This window comes from Vicia villosa, linkage group LG2, assembly GCF_029867415.1.
Source record: "Vicia villosa cultivar HV-30 ecotype Madison, WI linkage group LG2, Vvil1.0, whole genome shotgun sequence".
Lineage (NCBI taxonomy): Eukaryota > Viridiplantae > Streptophyta > Magnoliopsida > Fabales > Fabaceae > Vicia > Vicia villosa.
In genome coordinates, this window is record NC_081181.1 from 11968969 (window position 1) to 11994522 (window position 25554).

A 25554-nucleotide genomic window follows, 5' to 3' on the forward strand; every position below is an offset into this window, starting at 1 on the left:
CTCGGGGGGCTTATACACATCCCAAAAAATATTGTTTGGCCCGGGTCCTATGACTGGCAGAGTATGACTTTGAGAAAGTTTAATGAGTTATGCTAGTGTACAGATACTTCCATATGGGTAAGCACTTGTACGCGTCTTGTGTATGATAGAGATGGTACGACCTATTGTTGAAGGAACTAGAGAAGTCATGAAATGGACCATTAAATACAGACATTGCATGATGGTTCATTGAAGCCACTTAAAAGCTGGCGGCGGGCGTTGCTAATGATAGCATAACGGGGGAGAATATGAGAGATTCCTCTTAAATGAGGTTCTTAATGATCATGGTTATATAAATGGCTCCTGACATAGGGATAAGCAATACATTCTTCTTGGGCATACTACACTGATAGTAACACCCAAATCCCCCATAATATCATAGAAATCCATCTCATTGAGACTCACCCTATTCCCATAGGAAAGTCACTCAGTTTAGTATTTTCCGCAAGAACATTGTGTATCTCCTTTTTAGTGAATGGTGAATTAGTTGGTTTAGTTGGATTTACATTATAATATTTAATTTTATCTGTACCATATACCATATTCTTGATCTTGGTTACATATTAGGCCCGACCATGGGGCAGGGCAATCGATTGAAAGGACTTTTTCTTTGAAAATTTTGACCCTACAATTGATTAAGTTCTATATAATTTTGAATTGTTTATAGGAAATAGAAGATCAATTGTCTAGTGAAATTGATTCAAGAACAACTTCATATATTCAAATTTGTTCAAGTATTGTAATTGATCAGCAAGTGTGTGGTGACTTAATTTATAAAGAAAGTGTGTGTACTTTCTAAAAGTGTTTGCAAATAGAAAGTGGTATATTTTCTATTTGTTTTGTAAAAGGTTCTTTGATTCGGGGAGATTCAAAGTGCATCATAATTTTTATCTTTGTCAAAAAGGTCCTTTGAATTAGGTTAATTCAAAGTCCACCATATGTTTGGTGTTTATGTTTGATTATTGTAATAGTGGTCTTAGTGTGAGGCTTGTACAAAGATATAACATAGTGGAAAATCCTTCAAGGTGTGAAGGGACTAGATGTATCCTTGGATGATAAGGGGAATTAGGATAAATATCTTGAGTCATTTACTTCTATGCACTTAAATTTTCTTCTTTTTTGTTCTATGTTCTTCATCATATTTCTGGAAAAATAAAAAGGAAATAATCATCACTTAAGAACGAGAAAAATTCATAAAACCTAATTCACACCTCAGTTAGGTTGCACTCTATAGTTACACCCTTAAGTTGGTAAGGGAAATTAATATAAATCATTGTGTCATTTATTTTCTGCACTTTAAAATTCTATATTTATATTCTTAACAAGTAACATAACCATTATCTCTTCCGAAAAAATTAACAAGTTTAGAAATGATAAAAATTAGCTAATCTAATTCTCCCCCCCCCCCTAGGTTGGGTCTCATAGTTACAACTTCCATCAGAGCAAGAGTTGAGTGATTTTCTCCTAGATCCGAGAAACATGGGTTCCACTAAACCATTCTTAGGAAAAGACACTTGCATAAATGGGAAACCTTGCTTTACCGGTAAATGTTACAATTTTTGGAAAATAAGAATGCTGATGTTCCTTGAGTCACAAGGTCTAGACATTTGAATAGCTTTCAAAAATATTTTCTTCCTTCCTAGTACAATTGTTGAGGGTGTAAATCAATTAAAACCTTAAAATGCATAGAATGAAGATGATATCAAGAAAGTTCAATATGATAAAAAGGCCTAAACCAATATAGCATCCGCCTTATGGATGTACGGATTCTTTAGGGTGCCAAACCGCTAAAGAAACATGGGAAAACCTTGGAAATCACACACAAATGAACAGAAGAAGAAACCCGGTCTAGACTAAACACTCTATCTTAAGGATATTAGATATGTAGAATTCTACCTGGAGAAAAGATTCTAGATCTGCATAAAAAAGGTTCACCCATTTGATAAACCATGTAATCGTTCTTTGAAAAATATTCATTAACAATAAAAAAATTAAAAGACCTTAGATCCATAAATAAGGCATGGAATCCGAAAGTGGCAATGATTTCATAAAAGAAAAGTCTATCTAAGATGACATTGGCGACATTGTTTGGAAAAATACAAAAACATAAAATGGAATTTGATCAATTGAAAAAGCATGAAGAACGTGAACATACTGTTAGATCTCTTACTTTAAATACAAAAGTAAAAAATTATGACCATGATCAAGAAGAAGAATCTCAATCTAAAAGTGAAGTAAAAGATAATGAAGATATAAAAGTACTAGTCAAGAAGTTTGAAAAATTCTTGAAAAAGAACAAGACAATGAAAATTGGTCAAGGAAAGAAGGTTAATGAAGTATCAACTTCAAAACAAAAGGTCACTCTCTTTGACTATGGAAAACAAGGACATAATAAGAGTTATTGTACTTTTCTTCCAAAGAAGAATAAATTATACAACAAGAAGGATAGAAAGTCAAGAAGAGCATACATTGCTTGGGAAGACAATGATATGAGTATAAGTTCTAAAAATGAAGAACAATAACATCTATCTATTATGGTTTCATATCATTCTGATGATGATGATGATGATGATGATGATGATGATGATGATGATGATGATGAAGAGGTTAGTAATTTTGACTCAAGTGATAAATCTCTTTATGGTGAATTATAATATGCTTTTAATGATTCCATAATGAACGTCTAAAGTTTTCTAGATTATGTGCTAAAAAAAGAAAATAATTTCATATTTAGAAAGTAAATCTAAAAGCATGCAAGATGAGATATAAAAAATCTAAATTAGACATTCAAGGAAGTTATTTAACATGCAATAATTGTGCATCTCTTGAATCTTAAATTGTTGAACTAAATCAAGTTATATGAAATTATGAAAAAGGCAGAGATGGATTGAATAGGTTTTTAAGTAATTAGAGATATTCTAAAGATAAAAGTAGATTAGGATATTATAAATTTGAAAATTCTAGTAAATCAAAAAGACTATCTTTATCAAAAACTAGCAATGCATGTAATTATGTTTCAATCAAGAAAGATGTGTGATAATGTTCAACCTAGAAAGATAAATAGTATTGGTAAGATTATATGTTTTGAATCTAAGATATTTTCAATCAACATTTTGAAGAAGAGTTTCTGTTTCAAAATATGTTAGTTTAATTGGTGCTAATTATTATATCCTTAATTGGTATTCAAACCAAATATGTATCTAGGGGTGGAAATAGGCTAGGCTAGGCTAGGCTTTAGAAGGCCTGAGCCTGGCCTACGATAAACTTAAAAAGCCTAAGCCTGGCCTAAGGCCTATCATAGGCTCAGTTTTTTAGCTTGGCCTGGCCTTTTTAAAAGCCTGGCCTGGCCTGAAAGCCTATTTAAAAAGCCTGTATCTTATTAAAGTTTTCAATTAATCTGTATAACTTAAGAAGTCTTGTAGGTCGACCTATATTTACATATATAAGTGAACCTATTTAGCATTTGTTATATATATATATATATATATATATATATATATATATATAGCTTTTTTTTTTAATATATATGCATACATGAACCAACTTATTTAACATATCTCTAATATATATGAAAATATAGACCGGCCTATAAGGCTTTATAGGCTTTTTTAATAGCCTAAGCCTGGCCTATTAAATAAAATAGGCTTTTAAAAAAGCCTAAGCCTGACCTCTTTATTAAATAGGCCTGGCCTGGCCTAGGCCTATGTAGGCTGGGCCGTAGGCCCCTGTAGGCCGGCCTGGCCTATTCCCACCCCTATGTATCACTACCTCTAGATTAATTTGTATTTATATAAATTGTATTATTTCCTTCTCATTATATTCCCTTGGTTATTCTATTTTTTTTCTTCTTTTTGATGATGTCAAAAGGGAGAGAAATAGTAGGGCATTATTCTTGTTATGTTCACGATATTTTCAGGAAAGACAGGGACGTCTAAAATTATAAAATACAATGGGATACATACAAGATAAGGGTTTTAGTTGTTGCGCAAATTGCAAGATTCATAAATATTGAAGCAACTCGTTGGTGAACAAGAAATTTCAAAGGATGTTAGTCATTATAAAAGAGGGGATATTATGAAGAAGAATTTCTCCTTGACCTTGGCTAGGGTTTTGATGAAGACAAATACATCAACAAAAAAAAGATAAAGATAAAGACAATAAAGAAAGCAACAAATGAAGACAATGATTGATAAAAAATAATTGGCAAAGATTTTCAAATTTTAGGTTAAACGTATTAAGCTTTAAAATATAATAATTCATTCTATATATCACTTTGAAGGCTCAAAAGTCTCTTTCAAACTACATGTACAAAGTTCTTAAAAATCATGCATCAAAACCCCTACAGCAATGCTGACAAAGCTCTATTTTTCTAAGAAATAGCAGTGATAATGGATTACTATCTAGTGGTAATCCATTATCGATCAGTGAAAATCGATTACGAATTTTAAAATTTTAAAATTTTGAATGTTGGGTCTGTGATAATCAATTATCACCAATCAATTACCACATGAAAGGAGGCAATCAACCAAGTTATTTGTTTTAAATAGAAAAGTTTCATGGAACATTTTCAAACTTACGCATCCACTCGAAGAGGTTTCTAAAAGTGCATGTAAGTTATCATACACCAAAAAATGAATTAATCTCTTAAAAAATTATTTTTACACAATTCAAACATTCTTTTTAAAGGGTTCATCGGTATATTATTTTTTCAAACATCATAAAAGTTTCAAATTAGAATACGAGCATTATGTGATATTAAGAAAAAGAAGTTCATTTCTTAAGTGTTATATTGGAATTCAAGCCATCAATAAATCCTTCAAATAATTATCACTAAAGTAAACGCATTGCTTCTTCATCATAGTGTATTGGTAAAAAGTGGTAAGGGGAACTAGGATAAATCATCGTGTCATTTATTTTATGCACTTTTAAATTATGCATTTATATTCTTAATAAGTAACACAACTATTATTTTTTTTCCTAAAATATTTAAAAGGTTAAGAAATTTAGCGAAAAATCGAGAAAAAAAATTGTAAACCTAATTCACCCGCAATTAGATTGATTGCATTACCTAGTTATAGAAAGGTACGGCCAGATTAATTTACATTCAATGCAAAATTATTTTGTAAATTAATATGAATTATATATGTATTTGATGTGAATTATAATCTATAACAAATTCTTACAATATGTTATACTTATACATAAACATGCTCTCATAAACATGCTCCCAGCCCACTGATTCATTATTGCATTAAATAACTTTACTGTGGTCCATAAATAAAATGTCTATTTAGTATCATGAAAGGTTAAAAAATAGTAATGAAAAGTTAGGATTATTGAAAGACTAAAAGAGCAAATTATATTTTTCTATCAAGCAAGATTAATATATTTCCCTTTATTATTATGTACCCTCTTTATAAGTGAGACAGAGAGGCAAACACGATACACTAATATAATTTAGCAATATATACTATTAATTATATTTTTTATAAAGGGCTTTTACAATTTCATAAGTGTTAAAACTAATATTTAATAATTTAATGGAGAGCATGGACTTTACATGCTATAAATAGATCAAATCATATTCTTGTTTTTACTAACAAATCGAAAAAAATATGGCTAAAATTCTCATGTTTTTATATATTTTGATTTTATCTTGTTGCTTATTTCTTGTCTCATCACATCTTAGGGGTAAGCCATTTTTTATTTCTTATCAAATTTTCTTGTTTATTTTGTAATCTGTCAACAATCTTTTAGCATGTTTTCATAATATTTTTTATCATCTCTTTTATTATAGGAGCACCTATTAAATGTGAAGCTGATGTTGATTGTCCAACATCTTCGATAAGCTATATGCGTATTCAGTGCATTGATAATTTTTGTAGTTTTGTTATTCGGCTTAATTGATTCTATAAGTATTAGATCTAGGAGAATACCAAAATATGTGCTATAAAAGAGAATGAGTTATCATACTAGAAAAATATATATGTAATATAACTTATGATAATCAATCCTTAGTTGCTTTAGTGGTGATTGGCGCTGAACTTGGTAGGGAGGACCACGGTTCGATCCTGACTCCTGAATCAGACTAAATTGGTGGTGATAAACCAAAAAAATATATATGTAATATAACTTATGATAAAATATTCCATAAGTTTTCGTTACGTTGAATTTATGACTTTGTAATCTAAGATGATGGTAAGAAAACAAAGAGTATAATTCAACTTGTTTTATTTTCTCTAAATTTTGAATGTGTCATGATGACATTAGATTCATGCATGTCACACCATATTTCAAAAACAACCCACCAATAAAAATAAATTTAATAGTTATAATGAATAATTCTTTTTATCTTACTTTAAAGCTTATATATAATTTAATGTCGTAATTTTTTTGCATAAATGTCTTTAATATCTTGAATTAACTCATAGAATCGTACGATTATGTGAGTCTAGATAACAATATTGAGATGAATTTAGTATTTGGTAATGAAATCAAGGTTTTCTTGGATGAAATTGTAATGAACAAAATTAATTAACTCACCTATACTAGGGTATAACTGAACTTGAAAAATAAATTAAAACAATTTTTAATCTTCTTTTTGGTCTTAGTTTTCAAAGTTTTACTTTTTCTTAATTGTTAGACTGATTTTAACTGTTGATGTAATTATTAGATTATATAAATATATAGGTCACATATTAGACTGTCTTCACTCTCTCTTACCCACTTCGACTTTATAGTCCTCATGTTTGAGAGATTGTGAATTGTTATGATATAACATACCCAACTAGCAAGTATCAAAGGACTTATCCCATTTGTCGGACATCTCGTACTAAATTCCTTCATTCATATGTTTGACTTTTTGTTACCACATTCAACTTTCTTTCGTAGATCGATCTTGAGCTATTTGAGACTTTTTCTTTTATTTTGGTACCTATCATTTTCTTTCTTATTTTTGCTTCTTTGAACATTTGTGTACTATATTTTTTACCCAATGGGCATTTTTTTCACAATATCTTTCATTAGTATGTTCTTAAGACCACCACCTCGTTAGTATGTTCTTAAGACCGCCCCCTCAAACTTAGAAGGTTGCTATTCTAGAGTAATCCCAAATATAAAATCATGCTATATATTCAAATTTGAAAAACCTAACTCCAATGGAATAAATTTATTACAATGAATGTTTAATAAACAATTACATTTATTTGGTTTTAATAGACATAATGTTTTATGGCTCGAAGGAGTTAGCAAAAAATATATATATATATATATATATATATATATATATATATATATATATATATATATATATATATATATATATATATATATATATATATATATATATATATATATATATATATATATATATATATATATATATATATATATATATATATATATATATATATATATATATATATAAAAGTTCAATAGGTTAGTCCTATGAGGTTCTAGGTTTCAAAAAATTGTGTCTCTGTATGTATATTGTTTTTGTATTTAGCAGTGAGCACACTAGTTGCTCCATCTTTTATGTTTACCATGTTTTTGTTGGGTCACGAGGAGGTTCTTCTCACATATTAAGTGTTTAACATCTTCATTTCCATCCAATATGAGACTAGTCACACTTGATATACCAACAATTTCCCCCTCAAGTGTCAGTCAACCCATACATATGGGTATTCTCCCCCTTAAATGGAAGCTTTTTCATTCATATCTACTTGCACCGCCATTGGATGGCTCAACGAAACATGTCGCCTAAACACCCTTGCCAAGAAGACTTTCAATACAAGGAGCCCTAGTCAAATCAGGCTCTGATACCACTGTTGGGTCACGAAGGGGTCCAAAAATCATCACACTAGACTTTATAACACTCACTTGGAATGAGTTGGAAACCACATATTAACCCAAAACCTTAAGGCATTAGGTTTGTGGGTTTTTTCACTTATTAAGTTTTTAACATCTTCTTTTCCATCCAATATGGGACTAATATTCACACTTGATATTCCAAAAAAAAATAGTGTGCAGTAGTACCGAATCTAATGAGCACTGCCATGACAAATTAGAAAGACAAATGCCTAGCAAGCTTTGAGGAAGAATACACTGGGTATGATTGTGACTAATAAGATGACACTAATTTGGAAAATATTTTAGACGGGTAAATTATGGTTGAGTCGTATCGTAGACGGGTAAAGATGAATGCTTAATGCCAATATGAAATTTTGTTACAGTGTTGCCAAAGAGTTGGCTCCAGATCATGTTATCTCCCATGTGTGTTATACCATCCTAGTACATGTACCTACAAATGAGAATATGATTTATTCCTTGGGTTAAATTCATGGATAAAATAAAAAAGGCCCAAGACTCAAAAGAAGACGCGATGTAGTTGAAGAGATCTTTAATAAAAAGATCTACATTTACAAGGGAAAAAATGCTTGAAACTTGGAGAAGATATATGTAATCAGGAAAAAAGTCACTCGAAGTTTAGATTGCTTCATATACTAAGGAATAAAAAAATTGGCTAGAAATATAAATAAAAAAAGTCACTCGATCTTAAACTTTAGAATCACTACTCACCTCATTAGAAATATAACAATTATCTGATTTCACTAGAAATATAACAATTCTTTCTGAGAGTTCACGATCCCATTTTTTCACCCCATTATCCTTGTCATGATCTCTGTCTTTTTCCTCTACCTTCATTGGTTTTTTGTCCATCTCCTTCATTCCACAAGGATTTTGATGAACAAATAACGTCAAGACCAGAATATAAAGATGCCAATATTCATGTGAGTCCACGTAAGAAAAAAATAAAGGGAAATGGGTATATCTATAGAATATGACAGAAAAGAGAAAAGCATATAACTTACTTTTATGACACCATCAAGGATTCCTTCTACATGAAATAACTTGATTAGAAATAATAAAAAAGGAAAAGAAAACTAGATTTTGTAAAAGTGAAATAATAGCTTGAGCATTACCATTTTGTTCATATGGTGTCACAAAATCATCAAATTCGTCTATAATAGAGGGAACCTCAGTTATGTTAAAAAAAAGTATAGAAATGTAGCTTCTAAATTTTTTAATGTATAAACCATACCAATATAGTTCCAAAAGAAAACGTGATTGTTCTTATTTACCAGTCACCCAGTATTTTCTAATTAACCTTCCACCCCCCCCCCCCCCCCAAGAAAAACACAATAGAGTTTTGCTCTTATTTCATGTATGTAATTTCAAAATCACAATAAAGAGAATTTAATTTAATTTATTTATTGATGTATGTCTGAATCATGTAAATTTACTTTATTGAGATTCATTGAGTTGATTACAAATAACTATACCAAATATACTATTCTAATATAAACTAGACCTAAAACAAACCTAAAAACTAAAACCCTAGAAAATAAATCAACAACTTCAAGAATCATAAATCAAAAATTATGAAGTGATTACTTAAGCCATTCAATTAGTAAGAACAACACAAGTAAAGGGCTAAACTAAGGAACTAGAGATGCGAGAGAGAGAGAGAGAGAGAGAGAGAGAGAGAGAGAGAGAGAGAGAGAGAAAGAGAGAGAGAGAGAGAGAGAGAGAGAGAGAGAGAGAGAGAGAGAAGGGCTATTTGAGGCTTACCAAAGAGAGAGTTGAACAATAAAACAAAGAGGTTCATGTGTCCTAGAATATTGAACACCATCATTCATAACTTCTACTAAGAGATCTGAAACTCGTCCTGCTTTCCTAAAAATGAAGAGGGAAAGGTATCGGTTTGATTGAAAAGTATGAGAGGTTTGTGATGGTCAAGTTGAATCAATAAAAAAAATGTTGCATAAGAGAATGAAAGTGATGTAGGAAGGCTAGTTGTGTGTATCCAAGAGGAAGTCGTGTGTCAAAAGGCAGGAATGTACAAGTTTGGTGTCTGATGTCAGAATAACAATTATTATACCTTTTCGGATAAGGATTAGCCCACATTCAGCCTTTTACTGTTTTCGCATTTTTTTTATTTACTTAATTCTATTTTGGATTAAAGGCCCATAAAGTCCATTAGGGTTTTTTGTTTTGTTTTATGTAATTAAAGACCTTTGGCGAATCCATAGGGATCATCTTTCATTATAATAAAATCCAAAGTTTTCTCATGTTCTTTTCGTAGCGTGACGACCACAGCGGATCAACCGGTGATCAGAGCATATCTTGAGGAAATTACCGCGACTCTAACTGCATTGACTGAACAGATGCCAAATTTCGCAAATCATGTGACGAACGCCAACAACAATGGGAATCAGCTAAGAGACAAGAGAGAGGTAGTTGATCATGCAATCGACATAACCATGATTATCAAGTTAAGGCTAATATTTAATTTTTTTTTTTGAATGATGGGAATGGATGAGTTTCTAGATTGGCAGATCAACATTGACAAGTTCTTCAACGAGAGTAAGTAAGTTAAGATGGTGGCGGTAAAGTTGAAGAGTACTGCTGCAATATGGCGGAATAAACTTGTTATTTAGGGACAAAGGCAAAGAAAAAGGTCAGACATATCTTGGCGAAGAATGAAACAATTGATGCTGGAGTGATTTTTACCAGAGGAGTATGAGAAAATTCTTTATAAGATGTATATTGATTATGTTCAGGGAAAGAATACACATATGAGTTCTTGTGTTTCTCTGAGTGTAATGAATAGGGAGAATTAAAGATTTAGAAAGTCGCTCGATACACCAGTAGCTTAAAGGGATCCTTGTAGGAGAAGATGGATTTACAAACTATATGGACCGTGGCTGAGGCATTCAGTCTAGATTTGAAGGCATAATTGATGGAGAAATCCCCTTGAAATTTCTCACCTTTTAGGTATTCACCCCCTGAAAAACTTTGAATCAATAGTCGACATGGAAAAGAGTGCAGCAACCAAGGATTCCAACCTTGAGAATGAGGGGACTAACAGCTCTAGTAGGGTAAAGCACCAGTCCTGAGCAAGAATAAACCATATGCTAAATGTAACACCCTAAACCACGACTCTTAATATAAAATAATTAAATGCCCAATTTAGGATGTTACTCAAACAAAACATGCATATTCTTTTCAAATAATTTAAAAAACTCGCAGCAGAACTCAATAAAAAAAACAAATTTCAATTTATCTCTTCAAATTGAAATACTTCATTTAAATTACATAATCCAAGCATTAAATCAAACAAATTTAACGACTCGTTCTCCGATGTTACATAATAGAACAATAGTTCCAACTAAAACGATAGCAAAACAATAAAGAAAACACATATAGATCATAGTCCTCTTCCAACTCACAACAACACCTACTCCTCCTGAATATATGTATAAAATTATACGGAACAACACAAAACAAATTACAAAGGGGTGAGAATACGCTTAAATATGTTAGCGGTGCAAAAGATCAGAAAAGGTAGTATAAAAAACAACAAATATTATCCAGAGATAATTCATTCACACAACAATCATTAATCACAAATTCAATTTACACCACACCACAACATTAAACTCACATAGCCTTTATGTCTGCAATGTGACTCACAACTCGACTTTATGCTTGTGGTACCAATTTGGACATCAAAGGTTTGTTACTGATATTGTCCAGTTAACATTGGTTATTCATTCAAACTGGGTCCCCACTTTTGAACCTCATACTTTTCACTGGTCCCCACTTCTAAACATGTGACTCGCCTCCTTCCTATTTTGAAACATATTTACTTTGATTGTCACATTTGGGCCTCCCTATAGTTTTACCAAATATTGGACCCATGTCCCACTTTACCTCAAAATCATTTATTAATCAAAGTATTGCACATACATATAAGTATTATGAATCTTTACCATAAGATATATCTTTAAATTAGCTTTCTAACACAGCTGATGCCACCTAAATTAGAGCTATCAAACTCAAGTTATGCCAATTTCAATTTTGCCTCATACCAAAAAATAGAATTCGCTACCGTCTGGCGTATCTAATATTGCGGCCGTAGCAAGGCAAAACACACCCTTCCCATAATAAAAACATAGATAGTTATGGTGTGGCAGTAGCAAATTATTTCTTTATTTCCCTACTAACCTTGTTCTTTTCAACTCCCTTCCTCCACTACCTCTGTTTTATTTATAATTTATTAAAATAAGTTCAATTAATCATATTATTGATAATAATCTTAATAATAGTAATAATAACATTTTTTTAAATAATACTAATAATAATAATAATAATGAAAACACACTAAAAATTAAAACATTAATAGGAATAATCTTTTAAATATTGTGCGGTGTTACACTTTACAACTTCTTCCTTAAAAATCATCATGCTCAATCCAATCCTCGTGGGATCGATACTCTTTCTTATCACTTGCTACTATTTTTAACTCAGTATATTTGCACATAAAGTATCTAACAATACCATTAAGAATTTCCCAAATTCCAAGAAAACAATCTAAATGATAACTACTTTTGTTTCTCTAAGTTTCCCACCAGAATTACTTACTTTTCACTTTGTCTTCATGATCTAAAGTATTGAAGGTTTTGATTAAAATAATGATAAAGTGCTTATTTATAATTTCTAATATCCAACAGATCCTTAACGAGTCCTGATCGGCTATTTAGCGAGTCTAAAATCTAACTGGAAGTGCACAGCCTATCGAAGTAATATAAAAGACTGACGAACCACATAGACCAAGAGTCAAATCTATCGTTACTGATTGTTACGGTGTTTATCTAATGAAAATCAAATAAGTATTTAAGAGTAAGAGTGATGAAGTATATAACTTTAATAAATTCAGATAAACAACAATACTGGAATGTAATTCACATCAACAAACAATACTCTAACCGTCTCTAGTAAGATTTCCTACAAGGCAATGTTTTCGACTTTGAAAAGAATTGATTTAACAGGAAATGTCGCTTTCGCGATTCAGAACCGATTTGACTCCATAATCTACCCGTTCATTTGTCACTTTTGTGTAAGCAGATTAAAATAAGTGCAGAAAGATTGTATTTAAATTAAAAACATCCCATTAAGCAATCCTAAAGAGACAACATGTTGAGTGTCGTTTGTTGACAATCTTCACATCCCAGCACTAGTAAATTAGTCGGACATGTTTAATAAAATATAAATGGTTTTAAGTGCAAAAGTAAACATAAGACGAAGAGAAATAAGTGCGGTAAATAAGACAAGAAGTATAGGCAAGATAAATAAAGCGTAATGAAAAATAAATTAACAACCTGCTCCAAACGGAGACTTAAATTTGGTACAAAGGAAATAAACTTCGACGGAATATAAACGACAGAAAAATAAATAAATTCAAAGTAAATGATCCAAACTCAATACAATAACAATTTCTATAGCCCTCCGATGTGAAGGATTATAGCTTTCAAATGGTGAAGTATATGGCTTAGATTGTACTAAGTTTGGATGTCATAAAATAAAATGGAATCGCGTATTTATATAAGAACAAAACATCATGGAGTTACAAGACTTCCCCCCAAATCTGGTTGGGAGGGATGAAATTTGTGAAGACGGCGGCCGCCGTCCCTGGCTAGGCGCCCTCCATGTATGTAAGTGGTGGTTATCGGGCAGTTTCTCTAATCGTCAATGAGTGATCCATGATTTGGGAAGATGGAGCCCGCCAACTCTACATGGCTCCCACCATGTGTAAATTTTCCATGATTGTATATCTCTGCATTAGCTTTCCAACGCTTCAAACAGGGTGTCATTTTGATCTATGGATCAGGAGTTATGGCCAAAACAGTCGGACAACGTCCCGTGTGTAAATTGCTCCATTTCTTTCGTTTTTTCGCCTGTTTTGCTTTGCTTCTTCGCACACGCCTCTTAAATGACTAAGTACCTGAAAACAAACTAAATACCAACATAATAGTGCAAACGCAATTCAAAACAACTAGAAAACATGTATTAATCAAGTTGAATAAACGATGTATTTGCGTGTCATCAAAATCTCCCACACTGAACCTTTGCTTGTCCTCAAGCAAAAAACGAAGTAAGTAGTATCATTAAATGACAATTATTCTGGGTCTAACGAATTTACTTTGAACAAGGTTACTACAACATATATTATGTCACAGAAACAAGAGTATCGTAGTAACACATTCCACATTTTGTGGTCATAAGTATTTCTCTTACACAAACCAATCTACATCATGTTAATATGCCAAATCCTAATTTACTTTCCAATTTTCTGTCCTTTTTCATTCAAGCGCAATCACATCAAGTCCATTATCTGTACACACTCATAATAAGGCGAGCGGTTAGTGAATATGATCTTTTTGCATATGGTTTTGGTACATAAGCTTGGTAACCCTTTTTATTTACCTAATTGGAGTTGCAGGGGATCGGACCATAATCCACCCTACCAAGTTCAGCGCCAGATACCTCTGAACCAATTAACAATGAGTCATTTTATTATTTTTATAGGTTCAACAGCCGTTGGATTAAATGACCGAGCGAGGGTCACCTAACTTAATAAGTGCATTCCCTTTTTTTTAAATAAAGCATTTAATTTTTAGATTTTTAGGATCATTCACTTATATTCATCAGCTTTCCTACGTAAAATATGCTTAAGATGGTGCCGACTGCTCGAATAAAATACTTAAGGAATCATTAGGGGTGAGATTCTAAGGCTAAGGCAAAAAAATTATCCAAATCAATCTCTATAATTAAGAGACTTATAGTGTTACCACGATATCAGTATTTCAGGATATTTTTCACGTTTCTATAACATGTCCCAAGTTCGCCTAATAGCCCATAATTTCAAAATAAACATTGTTTCTTTGTTCAAAAAATTCTGTATGGCTCAAGAAAATGGAAGAAGTTGAAAAGACAACAAAAATCAGGCATAAAGACTTGACAGTACATGTAATGACTCGATAAACTAACCAAAAAAACATGAAAAATACTATAAGGTCGTAAATCTAACTAGAAAGCAGAAAATCTAATCTAGAAAACAAGTAAAAGATAAAGTTCCTCTCCCACACTTAAACCAAACATTGTCCTCAATGTTTTAGTAAAAGTGGGAAAAGGAATAAAAACCTGATCAATGTCTGCCCCAGTAGTTGCCTGCATGCAGTTGATAGGTGTCAAGCTATCGATATCTTTATTTTCTACAAACTAAAACAAAAGCAAAAATATTAAATTAAAAACCCGTGGGGTGCCTCCCATGCAACTCTTCTTTTAACGTTGGTAGCTCAACGGCTCAATCTTTGGTTTCCATGGCCACTTATCATGACATCTTTCATATCCCTCACCTTTTCTTATCTTTCTTCTGTAGGGTGGTTCGGACTTCTGAGCTTGTGGAGGTGGTTCTGGCTCTATTAGCTTCTCAAGTTTGGGTTTAGTTCTTTCATCCACCATCTCAAAGGTTAAGATTCCCCTCTTAACATTAATGATCTCCTTGGTTTCATGGTCATTTAATTTTCTCTTTTTGTGCAGTCCCTCTGATAAAGGTGTATTAACGTGAACATTTTCCAATACCTCCACATACTTTTTGGATTTAGAGTCTACTCTAGCTTCCACAAATATTTTTGGGAAAGAAATAGGTGGGTTGTAGGGAGGAGGAACAACATAAGGTGTTTCCTTATCAACCTCTTCGACAACCTCTCTTTCGGGTGGTGTCGGCGGATTTTTCTAATCTCTACTCTTTTTGTAGGTTCGGTGTTGGCAGCAATTTTTGTAAAACATAATTTTGGGATGTTCTGTAAGATGTCATAGCAGATGTGTTAACATCATAACATCATTTTCTGAAACTGAATTGAGTGTCGCTTTCTATGATTCTATTTTAGGGTTTTGTTTTTCAGGTGTCTGTTGGTGCGTTATGTTTGCATAATTCCATGATGAATTTACTTGAGCTACTCCACCAATATTGGAGTAATTATGACCTGATTTTATGGAGGTGTTTACAATAATATTGAACCCTATTTGTTGGCCCAAGCCCAATCTTGCTTCCTGCTGCTACTACTATTTAAAGTCTTGCTAATCCTAATTGTGGGGTGTGTTTTTTATTTGGACTATGTGTTTTGTGCTTACTGAGTATTAGGTTTTCGAGTCCTTTATTGTGAATTTTAATTTGATCTAATGTGGGGTTGATATTAGAGACAGAGTATGTTTAGTTGAGTTTTTTTTGTGCATTCACAAACCTGTAGGTGTTGAATGTTGTTTAATCTTCGAAGTTGTTAAGCAAGGAGAGTAGCGTCGTTCTCATAAGCTTTTAAGCATTGAGAATTGTGTGTCTTGGAAGAGTGCCTTCTACTTTTAATTGTTTGTGGTGTTTGTCACGGTTTGTGACTGTGGGGATTTGAGGAGGGCCTCATACCTAGGTGAGTCTTAGGTAGAAGTCACAGGAAGGTTAGTGATTAAGTGAGAAGTTGTAAACGGGGGAGTTTAGCTTTGAATTGATACTACCGTATATAGATTTCATCCTTGGCTTGGTAGCCCCCAGAGTAGGAAGGTTATTTCGAACTGGGTAAACAATTCCTTGTGTCTTTTACCTTTCTGCACTATTTTTCGTTACTACTTTCATCTTGCTCCATAAACTATATCAACAGATATTTGTGTCGTGACATCTCATTCGACATCACATATCCGATACCAGAATTTCACTTTTCTTACCAGAAATTTCCTCAACCTCATTACCACTCTCCTTAGGGTTTTTAATTTGTCTTGCACTACTGGTTGTTATAACATCCACATGCTCCTTAGGGAAGGATCCTAGAGGTTTTTGTTCAAGCAGGGAGATTTGAGTCTCCAAGGCCATGTTGTGAGTCGCTAGGGACTTGACCACAATGTTCAACCGCCTAAGGGTTTCATTAATATGGAGATTTTGTTTTCTAAACTATTCATTTTGGACAGTTTGTGTCACTACAAAGCGCTCCATCATGGATTCTATCCTAGAGAGAGTTTGTGTCTCAAGGAAATTCTCCATTATAATTTCTTGGTCAGATTTATGAGCATCTTGTGGTTCCTCAAAATACTGGGAATGATAATTGTAGAGAAAATGTTGGTGATACATAATGATAGAGAAAAAGGTGCCTTAGTCTATACGGTGTAACAATAGGGTACGAAATTCTGACGTAGTTGGTCACCGATAACGGCGCCAAAAACTTGATCGGCTATTTAGCGAGTCTAAAATCTAACTGCAAGTGCACATCCTATCAAAGTAATATAAAATATTGTCGAACCACATAGACCAACAGTCAAATCTATCATTACTGATTGCTACAGTGTTTATCTAAGGCAAATTAAATAAGTATTTAAGAGTAAGAGTGATGAAGTAAATAACTTTAATAAATTTAGATAAATAACAATACTGGAATGTAACTCACATCAACAAACAATACTTTAACTGTCTTTGTTAAGGTTTCCTACAGGGCAATGTTTTTGACTTTGAAAAGTGTCTTTAACTGGAAATTTCAACTTAAAAGGGTTAAAGGCTTTCACTTAAATAACTGGATCCTAAACCTACAAACGGCGCGCTTTCGTAAATAGGTTTAAAACCTCCTTCTAGAAATATTAAACAATCCTAATTAACTAACAAAGTGCTTTCACGGTATTTGTTAACCAAAACCAAATCAATCTTAATCTTTTGTGTCAGACGACTTTCGATCTTACCCAATGTTTCACTGCTTCACTTTCGTGTAAGCTGATGAAAATAAGTGCAGAAAGATTGTATTTAAATTAAAAACAGCCCATTAAGCAATCCTAAAGCGATAACATATTGAGCGTCGTTTGTTGACAATCTTCACATCCCAACACTAGTAAATTAGCCGGACATGTTTAATAAAATGTAAATGGTTTTAAGTGGGAAAGTAAACATAAGACGAAGAGAAATAAGTGCGGTAAATAAGAAAGGAAGTAAAGGCAAGATAAATAAAGCGTAATGGAAAAATAAATTAACAACCTGCTCCAAATGGAGACTTAAATCTGGTACAGCGGAAATAAACTTCGACGGAATATAAATGGCGCAAAGATAAATAACTTCAAAGTAAATGATCCAAACTCAATACAAGAACAATTGTTATACCTCCCCGATGTGAAGGATTATAGATTTCAAATGGTGAAGTATATGGCTTAAGTTGTACTAAGCTTGGATGCCATAAAATGAAATAGAATCTCCTATTTATAGAAGAACAAAACATCATGGAGTTACAAGACTGCCCCTAACTCCTTTTGGGTAGGATGAAATTTGTGAAGACGGCGGCCACCGTCCCTGGCTAGGCGCCCGCCATGTGTGTAAGTGGTGGTTATCAGGCAGTTTCTCTAACCATCAATGAGTGACCCATGATTTGGGAAGATGGAGTCTTCCACCTCTACATGGCACCCATCATGTGTACATTTTCCATGATCCTAGATCTCTGCATTAGCTTTCCAACGCTTCAAACGGGGCGTCATTCTAATTTATGGATCGGGAGTTATGGCTAAAACAGTCAGACAACGTCTCGTGTGTAAATTGCTCCACTTCTTTCGTTTTTTCGGTAGTTTTGCTTTGCGTCTTTGCACACGCCTCTTAAATTTCTATGTACCTAAAAACAAACTAAATACCAACATAGTAGTGCAAATGCAATTCAAAACAACTAGAAAACATACATTGAGTAAGTGGTGGTTATCAGGCAGTTTCTCTAACCGTCAATGAGTGACCCATGATTTGGGAAGATGGCGCCCGCCACCTCTACACCCATCATGTCTATATTGAACACAAGGCATAGACTGTATCATTCTTGTCCAGCTTAGTATTGGACCCTTATACATTTATCTGGTTATACATGATAGGAAAGTTCCATCTAGGTTGCTCATGTCCCTCAACATGATTTGTGGAGTACCTATCAACCATCTTTATGGTCATCCTTTTATGGACAATGTTTGATCGGTAATAAAGTAGTTGACTCCACACCTAGGGTTCATAATTGACTACACGCCACTATCACTATGAGAATAACTTATGAAACTTGCATAATATTTCATGTGGTAGTTTTATAGCGGATCAATCTAGTATAAATATTACTCTTACTATTCATACCTATGTGAAGACTTGATAACTCTTTATCCATGATCCATGAGATGTGATCATCAGTCTATCCATATAATAGTTTCAATGATTTAATGTTATCCCACTTTACAATAAAGCTTGATCACATATGACTAAGTCACATTTTATGTTTCATTAAAAAAACTAGCTATTGTATGGACCATAGATCTAGTATGGCCATCATACTTTTGTTGTGCAAGAGGCCTTTGTGAGGTGATATCGTCTAAGTATGCGTTTGTATCGTTTTTGAGATTTAGGCTCCTTAGCTTGTGTTATGGCATCATTGTTATCACAATATAGATCAATAGGGTCCATAATTTTAGGAACTATGCCAAGTTCACTAATTAATTTCATGATCCAAACAACTTCCTTTGTTGCATTTATGGCACAAATATATTCGCCCTCTGTAATGTCTTAGCCTTCTAGCGCTAAGCATTATGGTTCTAATGATATGTTAGAGGGATTAAATGAGGGATTAATAAGCTTGATATACTTAATAAAACAAGAATGACAATATTTGTACATTTGACTTAAAAAACAAGGGCAAAAGGGTCTTTTCTCAAGATATTACTTAAGCCCATTTGGAAACATTTTCTCTCATTTTATTCACACTTTCTTTATCCTTCTACAATCAAAATTGAGAGGGCTTGAAGTGAGTAAAGAGAGAACCGAAATTGATAAAGATGGGAAGAGAAGTCATCAAGCTTCACCACATTCATTGTTACATATGGACATCCCCTGTGAATTTCTGAATAAACTTCATCAATTAAGCATTGGTCATCATCTATCTCAACACTTCAATCATCAATTTGCATAATTTCTTCAATTAGGCAAGTTCTAGTTAGGTTATAATTTTGGGATTTATAACCAAATAGAAATTAACATGATAGGATGGATTTAGTTTGTGCTTCTTGAATGGTTCCTTGTTTGAATATTTATGTGTTTGTTCTTGTGATTATGCATGTTTATAGAAGCACGGATTCTTGTAAGTATGAACTTCCTACTTGTGATGGATAGAAGTAATGGAGTATGCATGAAACTTAAGGCCAATGATCATAAATTTGATTAATATTCCATTATAGAAATTGCTCTATGATTGTTGATTGAGTATGAAAGACATATTTACTGGATGTATGAGTGTTTGATGCATGTATTTTTGGGACAAGAGGTGTGAAAAGCGTACAAAAGAAAAGGTCCATGTTATTGAGAATAACACAGGTCGTGTCACCCAACACAATGCACCCGTAATGTTCACGGGTTGCAAGGGAAAGGAGGCGCTAGCCAATACGAGTTTTATTGTCTAACACGGCCAAACCGTGTTGCACCACTAACTTGGCACCTCCAAATGCCAGCTGAGACCCCTATTTGACTTCGTTACGTATCCAATCCCTTAGTATACTTATAGGGATCAAGTATGATTGTGTTGTGCAAAAAAATGTTCAAAATTTATCAAATGAATAAGCACATTGTAAATACTTATGGAATGAATAATAGGTAATCGAAAATAAGGTTTCTCCTAGTCGTTAAATGAATAATGGAATACAAATAGTGAGGAAATATTATGTTGAACAAACCACTGAATACCATGACATTATGATAGGCTAGTGGAGGGGATTCCCTCGTCGGTGTACGAAACAAATATTAAGTTTCTAATGAAACTAAGATAGGCTAGTGGCGGGATTTCGAACTAGTGCATATGGATTGTTACCATATGTGGGAGAGTCATATAGTGTCCGAGACCCGATTTCACTTGTAAAAAAAACCATTTGCCCCCATGATGGGTGCCACTTGTGAAATTGAAATGTTCACTTACATGAAAAAGTTAGATGTGTGGGAAAAAGAACAATAAAAATCAAAATAAATGACCACAAGCAACAAAATAACCTACCAAAGAATGTAAGCAAATCCATAACAACCAAAAGAAAGATAAAGCATAAATAATTAAAGAATTTTTTTATCCAATTCGATCAAACCAATCTACTACGGGGAGAGAGATCAACTCTCTAATTCATTATACTTCCGAGAACTGATACAAGAGATTACAAAAAAGTTACTATAAATAGTTTCTCAATATATTTTCTTTCCAAGTGTTTTCCAACCTTTCCAACTCTCAATATGTAAATCACACGAGTTAACGGGGCTAACCAACACATCTCGAGACCCGAGACAAAATTTAAAAATTATATTTTTCTAATATAATAAACATATTTTTATAAAAATAATATAATTTTAAATTTTTTAGGATGTAAACTCATTAAATTATTATAATCAATTTTATTTAACATTTTATTTTCAATTGATAATAAAAGTAACTAATTTAAACACTCTTCTCGTTATTTAAAAGAATTATAATTGAAAAACAATATCAAAATTATACTAAAAATAACTTAGATATCAAGTTTCCTATCACGTTAAAGAACTCGAAGTTTTTTATCTATGTGTGTGATTTTTAAATTAGCAAATCAAACAATACGCATTGTAAATGGTTGTTTTTACTATATTCTAGACATGTGTTATTATTTAATTGACATATAAAATATATATTTTTTAAAGTCAATTAACTAAAGCCATATAAATATATAATCAAATTTGAGGCCCTAGATGGTAGCCTTGGTAGCCTACCCCTAGGGTCGACTCTGCAAGTCAAAGGTCTTTAGAAGTGTTTTCCAATTCCCTTAGATACTTTTGAGTACTTCCCGAAATTCAAGAAGACAATTTTAGGAATTTCTACCCTTACCTCTCTAAGTTTTCCAATAGGATTATCAACATATCTCCCTGTCTTCTAAAGTTTTAAGAAAGGTTGTGTGCTCAAGAATAATATAGATACATATTTATAATTTCTAAAACCTAAAGGATCCTTAACAAGTGTAAAATACAACCCATCAATGAATTGATCCCCGAACCAAAATGACCAAGCCTAATACATGCACATCGAATGAACTGGACCAGATGCTCTTTGGACCTGACTCACGTCGCTTCTTGGTCATCTTCCGCCTTCAAAGCTTTGCTGCAGACGGCCAGACTTTTTATCTACCAATATCAGACCGCCCCCACGAATCCAGTGTCTTCTATCGACATTCTTGCTTCTTTTTGACTTTTTGATTTTCTAAAATCTCAAAACATGTTTTTTTATCTTCATCACTTAAGGTTTTAAGGCATAATTCTACAATTACTTCTAATGATTCTTATAAATAAATCTCATTTTCATATCTAATTTTAGATTGAGTCTTGAACCTTCAATTATATTTAAATAAAAAATATGTTATAATATATATATATATATATATATATATATCCTTTTTTTAAAGAAAAATATGTGTTATTTGTATATTTAGTTGAAACTTAAGTCAACATAAATAATTATTCCAAAATATATATAATTCAATTTGAAAATTATGTTGGTTTATATCATGGTCTAGGCCAAGTCCAAGTTCATCATCTAACATCGCTGTATAGAGTATGAGCTTTTAGGTAATCCATTTGTCCATATACTCAAGGCCAATGGATCAACCTAACGATCCTCAAAGATAGTTCAAGGCCTCCAAACACATAACAGGTTTGGGACCTTGGAATCTTAGGGTGCCCATGCCCTAGCATCCATACTAGATCGATATTGGCCAAACACTCAAAAATTGTTAAAATCAATTGGATAACTTAATCCACATTACAAAATTAAATACACAATTTTTATTGTTTAATAGTGTGTGTCATTTTTATTGTTTAACTGTGTGTGTGTGTGTGTGTGTGTGTGTGTGTGTGTGTGTGTGTGTGTGTGTGTGTGTGTGTGTGTGTGTGTGTGTGTGTGTGTGTGTGTGTGTGTGTGTGTGTGTGTGTGTGTGTGTGTGTGTGTGTGTGTGTGTGTGTGTGTGTGTGTGTGTGTGTGTGTGTGTGTGTGTGTGTGTGTGTGTGTGTGTGTGTGTGTGTGTGTGTGTGTGTGTGTGTGTGTGTGTGTGTGTGTGTGTGTGTGTGTGTGTGTGTGTGTGTGTGTGTGTGTGTGTGTGTGTGTGTGTGTGTGTGTGTGTGTGTGTGTGTGTGTGTGTGTGTGTGTGTGTGTGTGTGTGTGTGTGTGTGTGTGTGTGTGTGTGTGTGTGTGTGTGTGTGTGTGTGTGTGTGTGTGTGTGTGTGTGTGTGTGTGTGTGTGTGTGTGTGTGTGTGTGTGTGTGTGTGTGTGTGTGTGTGTGTGTGTGTGTGTGTGTGTGTGTGTGTGTGTGTGTGTGTGTGTGTGTGTGTGTGTGTGTGTGTGTGTGTGTGTGTGTGTGTGTGTGTGTGTGTGTGTGTGTGTGTGTGTGTGTGTGTGTGTGTGTGTGTGTGTGTGTGTGTGTGTGTGTGTGTGTGTGTGTGTGTGTGTGTGTGTGTGTGTGTGTGTGTGTGTGTGTGTGTGTGTGTGTGTGTGTGTGTTTTCTCACCCCAATGGTGAATATTGCAACAAATAACTTTATCATGGCCCATAAATAAAATAGTCCCTTCACTATCATGAAAAATTAAAAATAATGAAAAGTTAGGAGTACTGGAAAACTAAAAGAGAATATTTTTCTGTTTCTATCATGCAAGATTAGCATATTTCTCTTTATTATTACACGGCCTCTTTAATAGACGAGGTAAAGAGACAAACACAATACATTACATACTTTAGAGGTATTTAATATTAATTATAGTTTTATAAAGGGCGACTTTTACAACTTCATAAACGCTAAAGCTAATATTTAACAATTTAAATGAGAGCATGAACTTTATACATAAAGAGAACAAATCATATAATTATTTTTACATACAGAGTGGATAAAATATGGCTGAAATGATCATGTTTTTATATATTTTGATTCTATCCCATTACTTATTTCTTTCCTTAGCACATCTTAATGGTAATATATTTTTTCATTCATTTCAAATTTACTTCTCTACTTTATAGTTTGTACACAATTTTTTATCATATTATTGTAATATTTTTTATCACCTCTTTTTACTGTAGGAGTACATATTATATGTGAAACAGATGATGATTGTCCAACATCAATGGTCAGCTATATGCGTATTAAGTGCGTTGGTAACTACTGTTGTGGAATTGTTACAATTCATTGAACCACCCAAAAGAGTTCCAAAATATGCTATAAGGAGACTAAATTTTCATGCTAAAAAAGATAAATATGTAACATACCTTATAATAGGATATCTCATAGATTGTCATTAAATTATTGTATTAGTACCTTATAATTTTTCCCCAATTTTATAAATGTTGCATATATGACTTTGCAATGTAAAATGAAGCAAAGTGTTATTTCAATTTGTCTTATTCTCTCTTAAATTTAGACATATCATGATGACATTCATTTCTTGCATATCACGCCATATTTCAAAACCAACCCACCAATAAAAAAACTTTAGTAGTTATAATGAAAAATAATATGTATCTTACTTTAAAGCCTATATATAATTGTATGTTATAATTTTTTTTTTCACTTAATGTTGTTAATTAATATCATGAATTAACTCATAGAATTGTATTAATAAGCGAGTTCTGAATTTCTGATATCAATTTTGTGTTGAATATAGTATAAACTTAAATTTAGTATTTGACAATGGATTTGAACATTTAAATTGTGGACGTATTTAAATTGTGGACGTATTTATTAGATTATATAAGTATATATAGGTCACATATTGGACAAGCATGTCTAGGGATGACAACGGGTTGGATCGGGTGCAGGTTTTGCACTACCCAAACCCGCACCCGAAATCAACACCCGAACCCGAACCCAAACTTAAATGGTGTTCGGGTGGAAAAATAACACCCACGCCCACACCCGTTGGGTTTGGGTTTTTTCACCCAAACCCGAACCCGTAATAAAATACATTTTTTCTACAACTTTCCACAAAATATTTATATATATGATATAATATATATATATATATATATATATATATATATATATATATATATATATATATATTATATAACATATAATATATATATATATATATAATATAATATATATAATAATAATATATATATATATAAATATATAATATATATATATATATATATATATATATATATATATATATATATAAGCGGGTGTGATTTCGGGTTTCGGGTGCGGGTTTCACACTACCCAAATCCGCACCCGAAATATCGGGTGGCACCCGAACCCGAACCCAAATCCAGTCAACTCGGGTTTTCACCCGTTGAGTCGGGTTTGGGTGCGAGTGGACCCTGCGGGTTTGGGTCTTCTTGTCATCCCTAAGCATGTCTTTTGCTTAACCATTTCGTTCTTACGAACCTCGTGCTTGAGGAACTGTGGACTGTTATGTTATATCTCAGGCCCAACTAGTGTCAAAGGACTCAACTCATTATCCTAACATCTCGTAAGTGGGACTGAGAGTACTAAAAATAGGAAGGGAAGTATTGATAACATGTCAGACATGGGGTAAGTCATCCACATCCTTTACTTTATAGGGAATGACTCACCGAACATGTTTCAAAA

At 32.9% G+C, this 25554-nt stretch overlaps 2 long non-coding RNA genes across 2 annotated transcripts; both read left to right on the forward strand.

The window, feature by feature from the left end:
- The first annotated feature begins 5469 nt into the window (after nt 1-5469).
- Nucleotides 5470-6263, forward strand: LOC131645884 (uncharacterized). The gene is made up of 2 exons (XR_009297215.1): nt 5470-5730; nt 5837-6263. It is a non-coding gene; the product is annotated as an uncharacterized LOC131645884 (long non-coding RNA).
- Nucleotides 6264-23774: 17511 nt separating this feature from the next.
- On the forward strand, nt 23775-24353 carry LOC131645885 (uncharacterized). The gene is made up of 2 exons (XR_009297216.1): nt 23775-23934; nt 24042-24353. It is a non-coding gene; the product is annotated as an uncharacterized LOC131645885 (long non-coding RNA).
- Nucleotides 24354-25554: the final 1201 nt, after the last annotated feature.